Source organism: Balearica regulorum, chromosome 5, assembly GCF_011004875.1.
Source record: "Balearica regulorum gibbericeps isolate bBalReg1 chromosome 5, bBalReg1.pri, whole genome shotgun sequence".
Classification (NCBI taxonomy): domain Eukaryota; kingdom Metazoa; phylum Chordata; class Aves; order Gruiformes; family Gruidae; genus Balearica; species Balearica regulorum.
The window spans coordinates 38,402,763-38,424,841 of record NC_046188.1 but is presented as its reverse complement, the minus strand read 5'-3'; the positions used below and the strand labels follow the sequence as shown (position 1 = coordinate 38,424,841).

The window sequence follows — 22,079 nt, the reverse complement described above, 5'->3', positions numbered from 1 at the left end:
GGTGCTATCTTTTCCCCACAGCTGTTTCACTGGAGACTGGGGGGAACCTAACAGCCAGGCTTTGCTATTAGCCTGGTATGGAAAAAGCATGAGACCTCCTGAATGAGTGAAGAATGCAAACACCCCACTGTACTGTGGGTACAGTGTCAAGGTACAGAGCTGCCCCATAAGGCACCCTGGAAGCCTGTGAGAGCACACCGATTTTAGCTATTTTATACAGATATATCATCAACAGTATGGGGAATGGAGCTTTGCTTCAGTAGGACCAAATATTCTAGCCTATTTTTAAAAAGGAATTAATTACATTACAAAGATATTTCTAAAAAGCCCTCTGTTTACCTCTGTGAAGTCTGGAGCACTGAACGCACTTTATGTTTCTCCTTGCATCTCCCCCTGTCCTGACTAATGCGTACAGGCACAGCACATGCCAGAAGTTTTCTTGTAGAATTTTCAATAGCCATTCAAATAAAAGTAACAAACCACAAATGAGAAAATTGCACTGAAAACAGGATATATGTATTGCTTAGAATTTCCTCTCCTCTGGCAGGTCACTGTGACCCTGCAGAACAGCCTCACCACTCGCTGCTGACACCACATTATCTGCCTGGCTGAAAGAGGGAGAAATCCAGATTTTTTCCCTTTTAAATCCACATCAGCTTCCCAAACTTCACAAAAAGAAAATCCATCAAAGATCCCTCTCGAGATATTTTAGGGCATGGAAAACCAACCATCCGACCCACCCTATTCCATCACAGCATGGTGATCCAAGCCTACCCCTAAACCCTGGAGCATGTGTCCCCAGGTTCTGCCTCTAAGTGTCCCACTTACTGTGGGACAAACAGCCAGAAACAGCTGGGCAAAGTTCAAGTATCTGGATTTTGGACAAGATTTAAAAAGCAAAAGAAAAGCTACAGAGATTCATTCCACTGTGGAAAAAATTGCTACGTTGCTGCAATGCAAGCGACCCTTGAACCTAATCACATGTGTGAATGCATCATAGGTAGTGCCTTGTGAATGCCAGTAAACCCCAAGATGAAGTGCTGAGTGAAGCCAAAAACCCTCTGGTATGAGTTCTGTCAGCTTTAAAACTGCAATTCAATTTACTTCTTGAGAGAAAAGGTTAACAGGGGTCTGAGCAGCAGCCTTTCAAGAAGACTTTGTTCTTGAGGAGATTTATTCCTAAATAAGCTTCAGAGAACCCACTATCCTGTGCTTCACGAGCATTAGCTGTTGCCCCTTCTGTGTTCCTTTATTTTTCTTTTCTGCAATAATTTCCCATTTTGTATCCAACATTTTAATCCTTTGCTTCATGAGGCTAAAACCTGCTTTCACTTTAAGCCTGTCTAACACTTAGGATCAGCTGAAGCGACAGGCTCATGGCACATTTCACATTCAAGCATACAGACAAATGCCTGGCTCCATCTGCAGCCCAAGAGAGAGGTGTTTCTTGCTAAATTGTGGGGACCTGTTTGAGCACCAGAAATATTCTCAGCAGTTTAACAGGTACCTCTTTAGGCAATGGTACTGAGTACAGCACTGTGGGGAAAAACCTCCTGTTGCAACAGCAGCTGCTGAAACGCGGAGTAGAAGGGACAACTTCCCTTCTATGCCACAGGAGGCACCTGGAATTGCTTGGGAGCCACCCATAGCATCTCTCTGCTAACTGGTTGCAGCAAACAGTTTGTTCCCTCTGTTCCCCCTTCTCCTGAGCCATACTCATGCGTGGCCACTGCACCAGGAGGCAGGCTCGCTGTTCAATTCCCCTTCTGTTGTAAAGTGCCACCTACACTGATAAGGTTTCTGAGTTATGTACAAAAATCAGCCAGCTAACAGGAAACAAACGCTCATTTACATTGCAGTAGTGCTCTCAAAGGCTTGGAAGTATCACATCAGTTACCTACAAAACCCTGACTTGGCCTTCTTCCGCAAGGGCTTCAAGAGGAGATGCACAGCTACACAACTGCAGATTGGGCTCCTCCCCACCTCCACAGGCCACTTGGCACAACAGGAGAGAAGCAGCCAATAAGCGTGTTCAGTCAGTTGTCCCTGACTTGTCCTCTTCACACAGGGAAGAGATTGCAGAATTAATCATGTCCCCTCTGCCCCACCCCCTTAGGTCATTTGTCATCACAGCATCCAAGAGCATCACAAGTACTTTGAAATGTCACCTTCAGTGTGACAAATAACACTGTTTACGTGCTAGAGAAATAAATAAAAAGGGATCTGGATCAGGCAGCCAGAACATGAACACCCTCCACCCTCAACATGACTGAGCATCTCTGGGCAACCCCAGCTTCCCTGGAAGACCACCTGAACTGTCCTTTGCAAGGCGGCCTCATGGGAACCGAGCGTCTTGGGGCCTGCAGCTTTGGAGAGGGCTATTAGACAGTGCTGATGATTTTGAAGATTGCTGGAGGTGGCCCAGGCGACATTTGGGTGGGTAAGTAATGGACTGGTGGTGCCTGACAAAAAAACCTGAGGAAGCCAAATACCTCTGCTCCCTGCTGGACCAACTCCCTTTCCCTGGCATCTCTGAGAGCTCAGCACATCTGCAAATCAGGGCCCAGCCCAGCCTAACACAGGCACCCAGAAAGCTTGGGACAGACAATGCAGCTTTCCACCACAGCAACCTGTTCCTAAGTTTTCAGTCCACACAGCTTTCACATGCTCCATAACTGGTTTCTTCAATTGCCTCCATATGTCTGCTCTAAACGGGGACTAACAGAACAAATGGTAGAGTCTGATTCTGCACAACCCCTTATCTCTCAGAACAGGAGCAAAGCTTACACCCTGAATTTGCAGCACTGGTATACCCACGGCAATAGAGAACCAGGCAGAGCAGCCCATTTACCCCCTCTGACAGAATAAAGCACTCACACACCAGGGGTGAAAAGGGCTGGTTGCCAACTGCTGCCAGAATGCACATCCAGAGCAGCCCACCCCAGCCATGCTTTGTAGCCAGAGGGTACAGATGGATGGGAATAGCTGCCTGTGCGAACTGTTTATTGGCACTTCAGAGCACGCCTGCGTCATGAAGGGTGAAGGGTACTGGCTTTGCTGCTTGCATTTAACCCTCAGCGGTGTTTGCACGCTGCTGGGTGGCCCAGCTCCAGGCTGAAGTGTTGCTGTTCGGAGATTACTTTGGCACACTGGTGCTTTTTGAGGCACATGAACTAAGCCATGGAGGAGGGGTTTTCAGCATTTCAGCCTCAATTAAAGCTGGACAGATTTCAAGGGACATAGCAAAACCGTGACCTCTACATTTACTCCTTGCAAGGTTCAGAGGCAGTGGCAGGTAGCAGACACACTGGAGCTTCCCAAAAGGTTACAAAAAATTCCTTTACATTTGTGGGACACTTGAAGTACATATATTGTAACCATCGACCCCCTTCCCAACAGCATCAGCCTAGACTCACAACGGCACTGGGTTATATTTGAAATACAAGGAAACACGCAGAAGTTTCATCAACTCCCTCCCTGAAACACATGTTCTTGGAAGTATCCCAGAGCTTACGATACATCCTAAAACAAATGTCGACGCGAGGCAGGGAAGAGAAGAGCAGCCAAGTTACAGAAGTTATCAACTTCCTAGGGGGTTACTGACATCTTAGGCTTGCAAAGCTATTCCCAGGATCTTGATTCATCAACCATTGAAGACATACAGAAACAGTGGGTTTGAACATAGCCGCGCTGTGTGCGAAGGGGGCAGAGCTCTATTCCCAAAGACCCTGTTTCTACTGAAGTTTATGACGTCTCCTGAGAGAGCTGGTTCTCTGCCAGCACAGGCTGCTGGAAAACAGGAAGGAGATAACCACTGATGAGAAGTCCAAACACTTTGAACATCCCTGAACTCTGTTCAGAGGTAAAGAAATTGTCATTTCCAGATTGATGGGCAGAAATAAAGTTATGCACTGGAGTTTCCACAAATGCCATTCCAAAATACTAGGTATTTCATATATAGACAATTTTTTCTAATACTCAAATTAAAAAATATTAAGCCAGTATGGACCTCCACTCTGTTTCCCATCAACTCACCTGCAAGCGCCGTGGGTTTTTGTGTCTAGGTTACATGAGAAAATACTGTCCTGCTTCAAAGAGGGTTAACTGCTCATATGTTCTTTGAATAGCTGTGAGCAACTTGACAATAAGCAGCACAATACTAAGAAACCTTTTTTCTTGCAGCCACACTGTCATCACATTGTACCTTCACCTGCTCCCTTTCCCATGGCTCTGCTAAAAGTAGCAGCAAGCTTCACTTGCTTTCCCTTCTACCAAATTCAGACAGCTGTGACGGGTTGGAACATGGCTTTTTTTGAAGACAATAAGAGATGCCAGTTGGCCAAACTGATTAACCTTATCACCAAAGGGTAAAATGGATCTACCACGTCTTGGCTGAGCTGAAGCTGAGCCGTGGTCCTGAATGCTGACTTGATGCAGAGGTACAAAGCATTTCTAACATAATGTAAAAACAACAGAAAACCAGCCATGGTCACAGATAATACCACAGATGGAAGTGTGCAGTATTTTGTGTGCTGACATAAAAGTGAGGGTTTTACATACTCAGAACATAAACCACAGGAGACACACAGTTGAGCCTTGACCTCTGAGTGAAATTCACAGATAAGCAGAAGATTTCCAAAGCCCAAGCAGGATGAGCCTGTTGTGGCAAGGATCAAGTACAATACACTCCGCTTACACATACAACATAAGATTAAAACATACTTCAATCTGACTGGATAATTGCCACAGAATTATAAAAGCTCCCCAGTACTGACCTCCTTTGCATAGGCACGCCACTGTACAAGAGGTGACTGAAAGGCCCCTCTCTACAGTCTTGTTTGCTTGGCACTGGGCATTTCGTTTTTCAACTCGTAAGAATCCCAGATCCTAGCAGAAGTCTTGCACCCTTTTTTCTGCACCAAGCGCCTGAGCTGTATTTCAGTCACTCACGTCTTTTGCTGGGCAGTCTGACCACACAGAGATGAACCAAATCCTCCTTAACTGAATTCATTCTTACAAGAAAAAATAAAAAACAAAACCAAACAGAACAAGACAACTACTAATCATCATCTGCTAGAGTGCATAACTGTAGGTTTGTAACTGAGGGACAACAAACCATTGCATTGCTCACCTTATGTGAGTGGGGAGATGGATATAACATTGCTTAGCAAAGGGATGGCTTATATTGAACAAGGTCACTAAAGCTAGGACAGGAACAGTTTTGACAAATTAAATCTGCTGCTGTTTATATGAGTCAGGTCCAAATCCCAGCAACTTCAAGAGGAAGCTGGACGGAGCCTCAGGTAAATTCCTCACTGACTACACAAGTTCTCTAGCATGTTTGACCATCCTCAGAGCAGCATCAGAGGAATATTGTGTTAGTTCTGAAGAGTTTTGGAAGCTAGACTGCTCTGCTGGATGCCCTGAACACATGCCCTGTTCGGCTATGTTAACACCTCCTGGCCTTTCAGCCATACTGCAACTTTTGTGGGATGTGAAGGCTGGAAATGGAAGATCTTCAGCTCAGTACTTGTCTTTCCTCATCTACAAGGTTTACTCAATTTAACCAGTATTATCAAGATTGACAGAGGAAAAACATCCTACAAACAAAACCCACCCTCCTGATCTAACAAGATGAACATTTCCCTGGCCAGTCTGGTTAAACCTGTCATGATTGTCTCACCCCAGCATGTCCTGCCTGGTGAGCAAACATCTTTGTAAAGCAGAACACATAAGCACCTAGTTAAACTGCCCCAATACTAGAGGCCATAATATTTCCTTCATGCCGTCCCTCTGAAGCCTCATCCTAACTTTCTTGTGCTACCCTGACTCCCCCTACAGTAGGATTTTTGTGGAGCAGTTTAAAAAAGTGTCTTGCCTTCAAGTATGTCTTTTTTGTCTCTTTTCACATCTCCTGTCACACAAGAAGGTTCCTTCCTGGTCACAGTCACTGCCTTTGCCTGATCACCACCACCTTTATTCCCTCAGCCAGGACTTGCCACTAGCTGTATAAACAGCACATCCAGAAAAGCATCCAAAATAAACCCCATCTTCCAGTTATTTGTTTCTGCTATGGAGGCCTCTGATTTTCAATTTGGGTAATTCATATCTGTGCGTCACTTCAGTACAACGAAGGGAACTGCAAAGGCTATTACTAACTTCTGGCAAGGACCTTCAAAAAGCCCCAAACTCTAAGGCACCCTTGAGAGTAATCATCCCTCTCTACTCCCCTCTTCAACCTGGGTCCTGCCACAGCTAAATGGGTGGTCCGAAACACCAGCTGCATCTGAATCCTTCTGCAGAGGCTCTGCATTTTCAGCATCTCGGACCTGAGGTTTGGGTTTAATTAACACCATACTGAAAACAACAGAGCCAGGTTCACCATTTCTCTCCAGTTAGTGCCCTGGACAAGCCTGTAGCAATAGTGTGGGTTTTTTTCCGAGTTGCTATTTGTTTGTAAATTCATACACAGGGCTTCATCTTTTTTATTCAATGCTTCTTCACAATAAAAAAATAAAAAATAATAAAATGTAACAGCCTGACATAGCCAGCTAGACAGTGCTCTACATGCAAGTCAGAGATCAGCAATAATGCTCACTTTGGTTTCTACAGGTTCTGGCAACTGTAGCAGAGTGCCGCCCATGGATCCCACTCAGAAGTGACACTGAACATTAGTTTCGCCTTAGGAAGCAACTGAATGAATTTGCTAGCAAGAGCTCGGGCTGTATTTACTAATAGGAGAAGAGACATTGTTTTCTCTCTGCAGAGTTTCAATTCTTGCCAGCAGGGCACTACCCGACCTCTCCACTAATCTCCTGCTTGTTTAGTAAGCCAATAAGGAAACAATTTACCCCTCCCTTAGCCCAGTTCTTGGATCTCTTCTATTTATTGGATATACACCCAACCTCTGTCACCGGTACTCAGAGAAACATGAATTGACCCAACCAGATAATAGTGTCACTACTGTCCTCAGCCACAGCAGTAGGGAAACCAGCCCGAGTTGCCAAGCTCACTTTGTTGTTGTTCAAGAAGCAGCTAAGCCAACACATCAGCCTCCCAGTGTCTGCAGACAGGCTACAGTGCCTCAGCTTACACCTAACAGAACACAGTCCAAGTTTTCATGCAAGTAATTTTTTTGTTTGTTTTTAAACTTAGCTTTTCCTCCTAGAGAAGTGGTTGTCTCAAACTCTCCCACATTTGCTATGGTAGGACAGATCCCTGCATAGCATATGATGAACTGAAACTCCACTACATGCCTACTGAGTGAAAAAAAACCTAGAAAAGCAGCACCAAAACCGAAGGCATGCATACAACTGGCATACACACCATTTTCAACAGCAAGCACTTATTTTATAAACCCTTCCCAACTAGCAGACAGGAAATTCACTGCCCAAGTTAGCTGCTTTTCTCATGAGGACTTCACCCCTTATGCCCTGAAGAGTCTGGGCTGCAGGTACTTTGCTGCCTCAAGGAGGAAAAAAAAAATATAGAGATACACATATATACACGCACACCCATTTGACTCAAAAAGCATATAGCTACCTATCCGGCCCCTCTAACCCAAGCCTCCTGCTGTGTTGTGCTCTGGCGGAGTAGGGGAAGACCAGCACGGCTACAGCGTCACCATGACTGGAGAACAAAAAAAATTCCACAAGCTCCTCTTTGGGTCAGGATTTTTTCCTTTTAAACCAGGGCCTTCAGTCACATATAATATTTCCTTCTGCCTGAGGCAGGATTGGTGTTTGACTCCAGGAGTCTTCTGCAGAGAGGAAGATGAAGGGGACAGAAGACCAGCCAGCTTTGCTTTCAGTGTGAAATCCAGACAGGCAGCATCCTTGGTTTTGGTCTCTTCCCTTGTGAACACAAACCAGCCTATAAACAGCAGAACCCACTTTTGGAAGGCCCTCCCTTGGCAGCAATTTGGTTTTAGTAAGAAACAAGTCTGTATCATTTCATACCCTTTTTAGACTAGCTATGTCAACTAAACACCATCTTTTACCAAAGCAAAAACCATTTCCTAGGCAGCTGGTCTGCAGAGAAAAAGCACCTAGATAGGTTTTGATCAACAGTACTGCCTCTTCCCCATCCATGCCTTCCTTCCCATTGAGTGGCTTTAGTGGTAGATACAAAAGCAGTCACCTCCACCCACATGCCCCAGCTAGTGAGAGTATCAGCTCCATTTCTGAGTGTTAAATATCTTCAGGTTTCCAACCAGTGACATTTGCCTGGATGCACTCAAAAGCTTTCAGCACAGCAGCTTCCCACTATGCACCCTCTGCTCCTGCATTGTCCTCCCCAGTCCGAGTGTTTGGATTAATACCAATATTTGGCTAGAAAATGGCTCATCAAGTATTCCATGGATAAATGTCACTGCAGGTCTGTGCTGAACACCAAGAGCCACATGCTTTAGATGGGGGTTTCTCTTGGCAGTGTGGCTCTGAGAAGTACAGCAGTGACCTGCTCTGGGAATCATATTTGAGATTCTACCTGACATCCAGCATCTTGAGGACCTTTTTTAGCCCACATAATTAAATTCCAACACAAATGTCTCCTGCAGTCATTCAAAAGCCATCTCCCTAGAGGACAGGTGGGTCCCTTCCATTGGAGGTGAAGTATGCTCTGCTCCCCTTTCAGGAAGACAGAGGTGTTAGTGGGGTTTTTTTGCTTGTTACCCACAAGTGTGCCAACCTGCGTGTTTTATCTATATAAATATAGTAGCTGCAGATACAACATCTGAAAAGGGACCCAAAGTGAAGCTATCCTCTGCCAGCTGGAAACAGTTGAGAACTCAGTGTGTTTCTAGCTGGAGACAGCATTCACACCATAAAAAGATTACCAGATGCCCAAGTTTTCCACTGGTCTGTAATTTCTGGGGTGGAAATGGGGCCTGGAACCAGGCGAACAGATTTTGAACCATCTCCTTTTCAGCACTCTGGCTTTCTCTAGCACATGAGCAGATGGGTCATTTCCCAGAGGGACAAACCCGAGACGGCAGCTGCTGCCGGAGCCCAGTCACAACAGCTGAGGCTAAAGAACCTCTTTATATTTTACTTACAGGAGGCAGAAGTCAATAAAAGGCCTCCATTGTGAGTGCACACACTTCTCACCGACCCTGCCCCTAAAATATTTTAAGCCTTCCTAAAAACACACTGCAAAACATAACCCTCTTTTGGGCTCTGTGTATTAAGCAGAGGCCAAAGTCCACTGAAAAATAAGCCCTCTGTCTTTACTGGCTCCAGATGCTGCTTACTCTGAAGGCAATGACAGAAGAGCAAACCGAGCAGGGCTGAAGCCTTCACAGGGAAATTACAGTTTCCCTAGCAAGGACATACTCTGAAGAGGAGGCTTATTTTTCTTCATGTCATAATGTGGGTAAATGAGAAGAAACCAAAGCAAAGAGATTTGTATATATAATCATATAGCTGTGCATTTATATAGTTAGACACAAGCACTTACACTGTGTACAGTAACAGGCACCCCTCACACAGCCATCCCATCCACACCAAAGCTGCCTTTTTCTTTTCTTTTTTTTTTGGGGGGGGGGGGCAGGGGAAGAAAAAGGAATAAAGAAAAGCCTCTAATTGCAGCCTTCCACCAATGCAGTCACCATCTGGTAACTCAAGAGACACATGGAGCAGAATTATCTTAATTAACATGTTACAACAGTATTTAAAAAACTCTATGCTTATTAACACTCAGCTGTGATTAGCCAACCATGGAGGAAGCCTGCTAGTGCAACATTAATTATGGGTCTTGTCTGTCTTTCTATTAGAAATATGATTTTTTTTCCCAGTGGCTTATCTCTCTCCTAAGAAGAGAACCATTAGCATCAAAGCTTGCTCTAAAACAAAAATTCTATTTACATTCTACAAGAGTCAAAATGTTTAGGCTATACGAAGCTGCCACTGATGCTTCTAGAGTGCTACAGACTGTCTTTATATAAAACATACTTTTCTCTGTTTGCCCCTTACAAGAAAGCTTTGCTTCAGTTAGACAACTCCCTCTTCTCACTGAAGTTTTAGCAGAAAAATGAGTTTTATGCCTTTCAAGTTCCTTTCCCCCTCCAAAACAGGAGCACAGACTTTGCTGTATGCTAGGCAGACACAACATCCAGGGCTAACAAAAGAACCACATCTGTGAAAGGAAAATTTCTGTGATGGAAAGCAGCAACCAAAACACAACTGTACTCCAGCAGCAGATTTGCCTCCCTAGAAGAGTGCTACTCGCTATGACAACTGTATTATTTTCCCCATAATAGGCCCACCTGTAACACGCTCCCCTCAGATACATTCCCAAATGATTCAGCCTGACAGGCTCTGAGACTAACGCTGCCAAGTTTTTCAGACTTGGCTCTGCGTTATGTTTGCACAGGGCTGGCTGCAGTGGGGCTCATCCGCACTGGGCATTCTGGACATCAGGATAACACCAATTCATAAGACAAAAACCTGGCGCTTTTAAACAAAGCCAGGATTGCTAAATTAATTCCGGAAACATTAACGAGGAGTGGGAAACAAACTGGGAACAACTGCATAAGTGCTTTTAAGATCTTCTGATAAAGCAATCTTATTGTTGTGCACGCACACACACCCAACACATAAATAAAAATTGCTGGTGGTGATGTATGTGGAAGGTCATGCAGCTTGCTCAGGTCCAGTAAGGATCTGACCAGCTGACCAGTACTTTACAGCATCCCATACTGCCAGGACAGCATAAACAATTTGCATCTGGGCTGCAATTGTAGCCAACAGTACAGTGGCTCCAGAATAAATTCTGTTTCATACAGAAACCTGCTCTCTCCCGTAGGCACAGTGCAGCTTTCCAAGTGGCACATGTTTCATTTGCTTTTGTTTTCCAAGGCTGCTTCCGGCCTCCCCGCGCCTTCTTCCAACCACTCCGTAATTACTTCCACATGTTTAGAGAAGGAAATTAAGCAAGTGCTGTAACAACACTGTAAATAATCACCAGGGTCCCAGATTCTCCTTTTGAAACCCAAACGCACTATCATAAGTAGCACCCAGCTAGTTTGGTGGGTTTCCTTTCCCCTTCAAAAGTTTGATTCAGAGGGTCCCCCTAAGAAAGTTACATATGAGTCTTAGTTTGAAAGGTCTGATTATTAAGAAATGTAGAGTCCAAAAGCATTCACCACACTGGGCAGAGGCAGCTGACACTCATCATGGGCCTCTCTTCCTCTCACTGGCAGCTCATCCAATTCTAAATCTTACTTTATATTGCAACAAAGAAGAGATTATTAAAAAAGATAACAAAGAACTCTCAAAATAATTTGATATTCTTTCAAAAAAGGAACAGGCAGCTGTGCAGGAACTTACAGTGCCTACTGCATAGAGGCAGGTTAGTAGAAAAGGTATTGGCATGGCATTTGAACTCAATTAACACTCACTGTCCTCAATCACTGGTGCTAGTTTTAAACTTCAACTTCACTCTTCACAGAGCTCTGATCTCTCATCTTGTCCCTGCTCGCCTCTCTCCAGAAACCTATAAAACTAAAAATTAGTCTCAATTCAGAAGTAACCTGCACAGTTACCCTGCTGTTTGCTTGACTGTTCCTAGGTGGGTTTTCAGTTTGGATATAGTAATATCCCAAAGCTGTCTTTTTAGCATAAAAGCCTGACAAACACTATGGGCTCTGGTCTCAGGAAAACCATCTGGCTCTTCAGCTAAAACAATGAGACGCTATAGGCAAAAGCATAACTATCAGATGTTCATGCTGATTTTGGACAGGTTTTGACAGGATAGAGATGACTGATTTGCGGTGACTGGTCTGTAAGTCCTCACCAAAATAAACACAGTCCCTCTATTGACGCTACCTGAGGACATAGCAGAAACATACCTGCAGGATACAGCAGAGAAAAACTCATCTCCACTAGCAAGTGACAAGAGGCTTGCAATTTAGCAGTGCCTCAGGAGGCTTAACTTGCTTGTGTATTTCCATATGACTACAAAACACTTCCACTCCCTAAACTTCAACCTAGTACGGTTATCAGGTTCCTTTCTCCAATAAGGCCCTAAAAGTTCTTGCTATGGCAGTCTCCCAAAATACATCCCTGTTGTGGGTTTCAGCATGGCCACTCAATTTCTGGATGACATGTCACCTGGCTGGTAACACTAGCAGCAGCAGGTATTGGAGTCCATTGCTCTCCTTCCACTGGGAGGTGGAACTCGGGCAGTCACCACCAACCTACACAACACCTGGCTCCCCCTTACACAAGAGGCCAGCTCGTGCCTACCTTCTAACCCCAGTTCTGCTATGGTTTATTCTGAGGCTTGACACAGGTCATTGCACAGTCATGAATTTGCTGAAGAGGCGGTCCTAAACTCCAAGGGACCACGGGAATCTCTGAAGTTAGAACTTTAGAGTTTAGAATGAATCCTTGTCTTCTTACATATGCATGGAAAGATCCCTACACTAGCCAAGTCACTTTAAAGCTCTGCCCTGGTATGCCTTCATCATTCACTAATGAGCCTTTTGCAGCCGATTCATTTTTCATCCTTTCAGCAGAAGCAGCTGTTGCCTCTGACTCAGTCTATCCAAAGTACTAATTTGGAAGTTTGGCCAAGGCTGATCTAGTAACGACATGCACGCAGGAGATCGCTTTGTGCTAAGCGTTGTTCTACTTGCATCCATGTGGAAACCGAACTGGGAAGCTCAAAGCCCTAAGTTACTGAGGTTTCCCTCAGCAGTATGTCTACAGACAGCTTTGCTAGGGAAAGGTGGGTAAGGACAGCAATCCTGAAACCTCAATCTGATACATCAGCACACGCTGGAGAATACTTTTTCATCCTGCCATGCCACTTCTCTTCTGACCTTTGGCTCTGTTCAGGATCATTGAACACATCAGAATCTAATATCTGGGCAGATTCATTTGTCCTTTAAGAATGACTCATCTCTGTCACGGGACTCGTCAGAACAAGCACTCAACTCATTTACCACTGGCTGGGCAGAACTGCAAAGAGTTATTAGTCCTGTCTTGCTGGAAAACCTCTCTTAAGCACACTTCGTATTTTCACTCTAGATGTGGTTAGGTTAGCTGTAAATATTCAGTCATCTTTTCTGCTGGCTTTACAACAGCTCAGCCTCACAAGCAACTTCTCTGCAGAGTCCAGCAAGAAAACAAAAATAGCCCCACTTGAACGCTCCTCAAGTCACCCCATTCAAAGTGGGAGGCACCTCAGATCAGAGTGACAGAAGTACTCCACATGGCAAATCTAGCTTTCCCAGAGACCACAAAGTCTTAGCACCTCCCAGTTACGCTGCAAGTTCAACCACGCTCAGCTACATTTTCTTGAACTGATTAGCTGATACAGACTCAATCCAGACTCTAACAATTCAAAATCTCTATGACACACAGAGTGAAGTTGAAGAACTAAGCTTCAAAGTAAAAGAAACTTCTTACTTTGCTGAGAGCGAGCTGTGATACACCTTTCTAAATTGCCCAACACTTTAACAGTGTGTAACCTACACTGAAACTTAACAGCTCCTCAGTCTGTGGTCTTCTCTACCTACTGGCAATGCAATTGTTTTTTTGAAAAGAAGGGAGGTAACTCAGTGAAGCTATCTGTAAGCTTGCTTCGTGACTGGAGCATGACTAGCAAGAGGCATCAAGGTCTGGTGGGATGCTGCTGCTACTTTGATTTACCAATCACAGAAGACATCATCAGTTCTGGCAGAACAGGCAGAGTCCCACACATTCCACCCACTCAGATTCTGCTGGGGATCAAATGGCACATGGAAAATAAATGACAACTGAGTATTATCCTTACAAATGCAGTGTATAAAAATTCAGATTTTCAGCCACCTCCTGTGAGAAGACTGTCTCGTTATTCAAATGTAATAGCTTCAAAGTGTTTGTTTTCATACCTCCATTTTCCCAGTACCTACTAACAGCTCTAAGCAACTCAATGGATATGAATTAGCAAATTGTCTAACAAGGTGTATTAGCAAATTGTCAAAAGCATACCTAGCAGCAAACATAAAATCTTCCTTTCTGTCTTTCTAGCTCCTCATCCCAAGCACCCACAGGGTAAGCAAAGCTGAACTGAAAGAAGCCAGGATTGGGAAATCGTTCAAAAAACCAAGCTTCTTTCACAGCTGGCAAGAACAGTGTTCCGAAAAGATGTGTAGGAGTTCTCACCCTTTGAAATACTACGTGTCCTCTGACACTTTCACCATAGCCACTGGAATCAAAACACAGGCAAGTCAAAACATCCAGCTGAAAAAGTATGTAATAAAAAAGGTTAGAGGCAGCAACTGCCAAGACAGGACCCATTTGTAGCCTTAGATGACTGACAAACATAAGAGGAGATGAAATACCATTCCTTCCCTTTGACATAAAAAGAGATTATAAAACATACAACCCCAAACCCCACAATATAACTGTTTTAGAAAACAAATCTTCAGGCAAGAGACCAGTCTCTTCAAGGACAGCTAAACTTCAGTCCTGCCTCTCTGCACTTTGCTGCTTTTGAGCAACAAGAAACACAAGACTGTACATATTCTTCGCTGCTTCTTTATATTCCCCAGTAACCTAAACAGGTTCTTTGTTCTGTAACAATTAAAGTACCAAATTAAAGCTTAAAAAAAAAAGAAAAAAGAAAGCAAACACTCTCATAACGCTTCAATAAGGGGTTGCTTTTGCTCCTTTCCTGGTGTTTTTGGAGCACAGCTGGCCTGACAAATGCTCTTGAGCCTTGGAGACACACAACTCCAGCTCCAACCTACTGCCAACAAAGCCAGCCAAAACACAACCCACTGCTGACTTAGACATTATGGATCCTTACACCAGAGGCTGAAATTTCAAAGTGGGAGACAACGCAGCTAAATGGCTGGAACCAAGGCCGAGGCATCAGGGACCTAGGCCCAGAGACATGCTCCACCAACAGCTAACCTGATGATTTGCCTCCCTGCCTCAGCTTCCCTCTTCAGAGGGCTCTCCTGCTTGCCTTTGTGACTATACAGCTTCAGGTCTGGAGAGCCCAGTGTGATGATTTAAGGGTCCTTATCACAAATATAATTAATTTCAATTACAATTATTTACAGATTAATTTAATTGCTTTGATATTTGTCTTTTTCTGTACAAGGAAGGCCAACCCAGATGCAGGATTTCACAGTTCAGTAGTTCTTCTACACAGAAGAACTGGTCAGGAATTTACTTCAACCTTTATCGCCATAAACAGGACTAACACATGGCTAGGGATGCATATGCTGCATTACTGTCTTGCAGTGTTACCATCTGATTTTAACTCGACAAGGTCCCTTTTGTGCCGGTTGGTTTTTTATGTTTTTGTGACATTTCATTAAGTTTCATTTATTGTTTTGAGGCACTTATTTGCTCAACTCTCCCAAGTGGCTTCCTTTGGCTACATCTTATCTATACAGCATCATCAGTCATGTCAGAGCAGTTCTTGCTAAACGCAGCAACAGCATTTCTCAGGGCAACATGCAGTTAACAGGCTAGCAACAGTGTAAAAATGCTAGATTGAGTTTTGGCTGCATAAAGTACCCAGAATCACACCTCAACAACAGCATTTTACCTGGATCACTCTTGACTTTGACAGGCCAAGCCTGAATGATACTATTATCATTTCTTGCCAGCCAGACCTTGGGGCCTAGGACATTGCCTTATTGAAAAGAAGAGACTGTGCAGGCCAGTGTCTTCCAGATAACTCAGTTGATTTGCAGATGCTGCTACAAACTTGTTTCCTTGAGTACCACAATAACCAAAATAACACGAAACCATTTTCATTGCTTGCTGTCCTGTGCACTTTCCAGTCAGCCTTTACAGCATCAAGTTGGAGACATCTCATGTCCCTCTTCAGCTTCTTACAGTTTTTGCCTCCTCCTTCCTGAAGTCCAACTGCTCCTCCTCACAGCCATCTTCTATCAAACATGCATGAGAAAATTCCTGCTCAGCTCCAGCATTCCCTCATATCAGACAATAATTTCAACTCCCCAGCTTGTGTTTCAACTACCTAGCTCCATAAAAGAGATGGTGTGCTTAGCTGGGGTTTTGGCCTGTGTTTGGTTTTGTTTGGGTTTTGTTGTTTTGGTTTTGTTGTTTTGGATTGTTTGGGTTTTTTAAGTATTTATCTGCAAGGACAGTTTTTGTACATTTCAGTGATATTTAAGTAAAAATACTAGTGGATAACAACAGTATCCACTACATCAGTACTTGCTCTTTTTTGTCTAAATTGCCAATCCTGCAGGACAACATTTCAAATTTGATTTCAAAAGGTGCAGTACCATCTTTACTGGGAGAGACAGAAAACTTACCAGAATGAAATGCTAAAGTTACATTATAAAATGTCATTACAATAGCTTAAGGATATGATATTCTGAGAAACAGGATGAGGTGAGAAGGCCAGATTATTCCAAAAGGCAAATAATTGTTTAAAGGAAACTGTTTTGTTTTGTTTTTTTCTTTTAAAAAATTTAAAGGTTCATAATTCCCAAGAACATAAAAATCCCTTTCGCTACTCTGGTCAACTCAGAATACATTTCATATCTATACACACTGATCTAGCAGACAGATTTCACAACCACCTTCTTCTGACTCAGGCTTTGGAAGGGAAACATTAAGTAAGAGCAACCAAGACAGTAGGAAAAGTTACAGCCTGTCAGCTAGAAACAACAACATAATCTTTCCCAAACCATGCAAGAACAAAGCAGTTTCAAGAAGTTCCTTACACAGAAAAAGAGCATTTCAAATGCTCCCCAGGGAAGAACGCAGCAGAGGAAGCTGTTGCAGCATGCCCGAATGCCACAGGAAGTGCTCCGCTAAGTACAAACGGGGGAAAATGCACGAGTGTTCCCAGCTTCTGCAGAGCTGGGGCCAGAGCTTGGAGGAATGCTGAGAACACCCTGGGGAGCCCTCACACACACACAGCTGGACGCAGATCTGCCTCCCACGTCATCACACGAACGCATGTGGTAGGAAGCAAGTATCCAAATCCCAGCTCTTCCCCAGTATCAGTGCTCCCATCTAATACCCCCTCAACTCGGGGCAGGGCAGGGAGCAGCATCTGGTTTTTCTTCCAGTAGGAGTGCTTCTACTATCAAAAGCTTAAACCAGGGAAGGGCAGAGGTTATGCTATTCTTTTTCTCTGTGTTCTCTCACCAGAGGCCTCAGCGTTACTACCACCGCCTGGGGTAAAGTTTGTGCAGCTAGATTTCCCTCCCGCTACAGATCCAACTGCTGAACCTGCCTTACACACACCCATCCCAGGTCTCACTAGGCTTCTGCCCATCAGCCCCGGCTTCAGCCAGACATCTATGGGTCCTGGGCACTGACTCAGCAAGCCCCATTTCTGTGCAGAGGCAGCTCACAAGCAGATCATTTGACAATTTCAAGAACACCACAAGATACACAAGATCCCTCAACACATAGGGCACCCCATATCCTAAAAGCTGACCCCATGCATGATACCAAGTCACTTTTTCAGAGAGCTGAAGAAAGCACCTCTTGTGTGGAGCTTGCGAGACAGAGGGTTCCATTCAGGCTCAGTTAGCTCTGAGGCACTAGACATCCACACAGAGCTGGCAGATATGGCACAGGGCCTTCAGGAGATCTGTGCCCTTCCAGAAAGACAGCTAAAGGGTAGGCCAGATGCACAGGCCACTGACTCCAGTCCGCTCTCAATCACCGTGTCTACATCTGAACACTTCTCATGCTAACTAGTTCAGCATCCCTACTGCCATTCCTAGACTGTCATCCAGCCTTACCTCCATGTCCCCTACAGAAGTCAGAGTCTCTCTACACTCCATGAATTCCCTGAATTGCAAAGTCTCTCCTCCTCATTTTAACAGATGATTCACAAGTTAATGCATTTTTTCTTTCTCCCTGCAGCAGATGTTCAAATTTCTCCCATCACACCTTCTGGATTGTAGATCAGTAGCGGGGCAATAAACCACCAAGCATTATGGCCAGATGGAATTTACCAGTTGACACAAATGAAGACCCCAGACACAGCAAAAATAAACAGTACACAGATAGTGCCTCTCCATCAACTGTTTCCAAGATGTAGTAATTCTATGTCAGGCTATACCATGATGTCTCTTCAGCTGCTTAGGGGAGGACAGTCAGACAGTTTGGTGAAAATGCCCAGACAGCGCTTATAGGTTTCTTGGTAGTGGAGCGAAAGCTTCCCACGTAACTTTGCGATCCATTTACTGTATGGTTCAACTTCTTTCCAGCTAGTGAAGTTTCTCACAAAAAGGAAATGGAAGCCCCAAAGAGATCATGCTAAAAATAGCAGAAATGCTGCCTCCCAGAGAGGCACACTTGGGAACTCTTCCCAACTGTGAATGCAAACTCCTTGAGAATACTTAAATAACAGATATGGATATCTTATGCCTGAGAACTAGTGGGAAAAGCCAGCAGGGAGGAAGGTTATTTTGATGCTGATAAATTAGCATCCAGAGAGTAAAACAAAATTCCAGAGAAAAATCAGGAGTGCATTTACTAAACCGATCAGTTACTGAACAGTAACTGATTGTTTTTTCACACCAATATAAAGAATTTCAGAGAACAGCACACACATTTAATCACAGGAAGAATGAGTATTACAGAGGTAACAATGTAAACAGAAATCAGAGCTCCAAACCCAGATTTGATCACTCAAGTCAAGTTTCTTAAGAACACATGGTGCCTTAAACATGTATCATCCCGGAGGGCTACAGAACAGCAGCAGGTATTACAAAGCCATTCTGATACTGTTTCCATCTTTAGTATCTCCTTTACCCAGAGCTTTCCTGGTTTTGTTCATTTCTTTCCTCATCTCCTCCATATGCTTGGGGAAAATGGGATTTGAAATGTTTTATGGGAGGGAAGTAACAGAAAACCCACTGTCTTACTAGCAAGGCAACGAGCACTGCAGAGTCATGTTTAGCAGGCAGCAGGGTGCTATCAGGACAAGAGGCGGTGTAATGATTCCACAGCCCCTTCTTTAAAAATCTGGTAATTTTCCTTTCTTCAATCTCCTCCACCCCCATACAATTTGCTCAGCACACAGGAGTTACTCCCTCTCACCAAATACATCCCACCAAGCACAGACACTGTCAGAACTTTCTTCCCATTGCCAACACAATTATAGTCAAAGACAGTCCAACAGCTGTCGCATTCAATTTCACAGTGCTGATTATGTTAGACAGCCTGCAGCGTCATCCTTTATTCAGTCCCTTGTCCACCCCATCTTTCCTATTCACTTTTTTAGAAAAGGCTACTTAAGCCACACTGAGGATCTAGGATGCTACTCATAGGAACAGCTATATTCTGGCAGTTGACATGGAGAGCAGAGGACAGTGCTCCTAGGAAACGGCTCAGCCTCAGTGGAAAGAAGCTCAAGTTTGGGAAAGAAGGCAGAAGCATTAAAAGTATCTACTTCCCAACTGGGCCTCCTCATACTAACCAGTATCTTTCATCAGGGTATTAATGAAATACTGAACAGCTCGATAAACTCAGAGTTCCTCTGAGTCCTCTCCTGCCAAACCAGTGCTCCTCCTCCCAAGACAAAGAACTCAACTGGAGTTTGACCACACATCCTCCAACACCACATTCCCTCTGTGTGTACATTAAGGAGCCTTCTGAAGCCTCACCAGAGGATCTTATGCTAGGATCAAAGCACAGAAAGGCCTTTTCCAAAACCTCTGGATTAGATCTTTTCACCAAGTACCCAGGGATTTCAAAGTTACTGTTTCTAAAATACATGTTCAAGATCTAGCACTGCTAAGAAATTGATTTTTCATTCTCCCAAAGGGCTACCCTATGACACACCTTAAAATAGGTTCTCAGTTCTTAAACTGATGCTGCAATCCTGCAAAAGACCATTTTGTGGCTAAACACACCGTTATCCTGTGTTAACTCGCACCAGAAGTAAAGGTGACTTTCCACAAAACAGAACTTAATGCCTAGAAAGCAAGAGCATTCCTCAAAAGACAGACCACCGCTCTTCTCCACCTTCTTTTTCTTGGTATCTTGCCTGAGGACAAAGACAGCAAAGACATCCCAAGCCCCAGGAAAGGTCACCTGGATTATGACACTGTTTTTTTCTTTTCTCCCCATTTTTCTTCCTAGTCAGTATGGCTGAGTAGGAAAGGGAAAATTCCCATCATTAATGAGGTGGGTGGAGGTGTCTGTCTTAAATGCCATGATCTACTTTCATAGCCCTGCACCCACAGCATCAGAACTTAAAGCCATGAACGCAAATCACAGCAACCTAGTTATTGCACATCAAAGCTGTCACTGTCACTCTTATTCTCAGGGAGGAAGAGACAATCAGACAGTTGACATTTACTCTTTAGCTTGCAGGATAAACAGAAACCAAGTCAGAACATCTCTTCTGCTGCTCCGGGAAGACACTGATCCCACACTATCCTGCAACAGCCACACTGCCAGGCCTAGCATCCCTTCTGCAGTAACTCCATAGGGAAGAGCAAGCTACCCAAACGCACCTATGTTTTCTCTTACGTTTTTGAAGTTATCCCTTTCTGCTCCTCTTATACTCCTCATCACCAACGAAAGTCACCCCAGCATGTAAAACACACTCAAATAAGAGGTGGTTTGTGATCACATACCTTCTTATTCGGGGGCACAAACCTCTGCCAATTCCAGAAACTGCTTGCACTAGAAAGCAAGAATACATTTAAAGCTCCACTTCAACACAATTAAAGCAGTTTCAAACTAAGAAGCTGTCATCACGTCGCAGGCAGAACTACATGGACTATTATTATGTGTTTCGAAGATCACTGCTTGGAAACTTCTAATCCCAGTCTAGCACATTTACTGGCAACAGATTTCCAGTCTAGACTCTGCAAAAACTCCCAGAAAAGGAGTTTTTCCATAATGCTCCATTCTGAGAGGCCATGCAACTACAGGTGCAAAATTAGGACATATTAAAGGACTTGGCACTCCTCAGTAGAAAGGGTTAAAAATATTCAAAAACAAGTTTCACAGCAATGAGAACATAATGTGTGAATCCTCTTGAGCAATCACAGGCTACTAGACTGCAGTGAGTTCCTGTTTAGAAGTGCACAATACCTGCAGACAGAATTATGTTGTAGACAAGGAGATCTCCAGGGCTGCAGTAGCCCACAGGAACAGGAAAGATGGTTTTGCAAGAGGCACTCCTACAACAAGGATGAACAGCTACTCCTGCCCTACAGCATCTGTATTGGCTCCAGGCAGGGGACATGCCTGTTCCATGGTTGAGCACCCGATGAGACTGACTAAAATATGGCATGTTGCTTTCAAACGCTCCTCTTGATGACTTGACAAAAAGGGTCACTAAGAGAGACCACAAGAAACTGCCTCACCATTGCTGCATACAACTGCTTTATTCAGCATACTATTTTCTAATAAATCATGCCCTGGGGAGCCCTCACACTAGCATTGATGCTGAAGATAATAGAAGAGCCTGTTGCTACTGGGCAAACTGGGAACACAGAAGCATCTTTCCAGCTAAAGAACTACACTTCCCTCCATCAGTATTCATGGCCCAGCCACCTCTGGCAACGTGTCTGTTCTCATCACAGAATTGGACAAGTTGGAAATATGAAGCTCTCTTGTACTGCTGGTAGACTTTCAGTACAGATAATTAGTATTGTCTGGGGGTACATACCCACCAAGAGGAAATGAAAAGGAGTATGGCTCCACCCTGTCTTTCTGAAACAACTCAAAATGGGCTGCCACGACTGCAAATTGTGTAAGGGAATAGATTCATGCCTTCTTCCAAATGCCGCCTCAATCTGCTTACTAATCAAGTAACCTTTGGAGAAAGCTAGCTTCAGTTTCTCTTCATGGATTTCCAGACATTATTCAGTTTCTCTGTTACCCAGAGTAATCTCATGTTACTCAGCCTTTATGGGAATTTTGCATCTCTCCTGCAGTACTGTATTGTCTGCAAATTTAAGCAGCAGAATACTAAGTCCCTCTTTCAGATTGTTTAACACACTGGGTAAAATTCTCAGCAGTGCTTGCATGACTTGAGACATCCTCTCCCAACTGATTACTAGAGAGACACAAGCACTTTGGAAAATTTCCTTTGATGGTAAATGTATTTGACATCAT

At 44.1% G+C, this 22,079-nt stretch overlaps 1 protein-coding gene across 6 annotated transcripts in view; it reads right to left on the bottom strand.

Annotated features, from left to right (window-relative positions):
- SUSD6 (sushi domain containing 6) overlaps positions 1-22,079 on the bottom strand; it is a 92,929-nt gene that overhangs the window by 13,012 nt on the left and 57,838 nt on the right. The gene's annotated exons all lie outside the window — the stretch shown is intronic.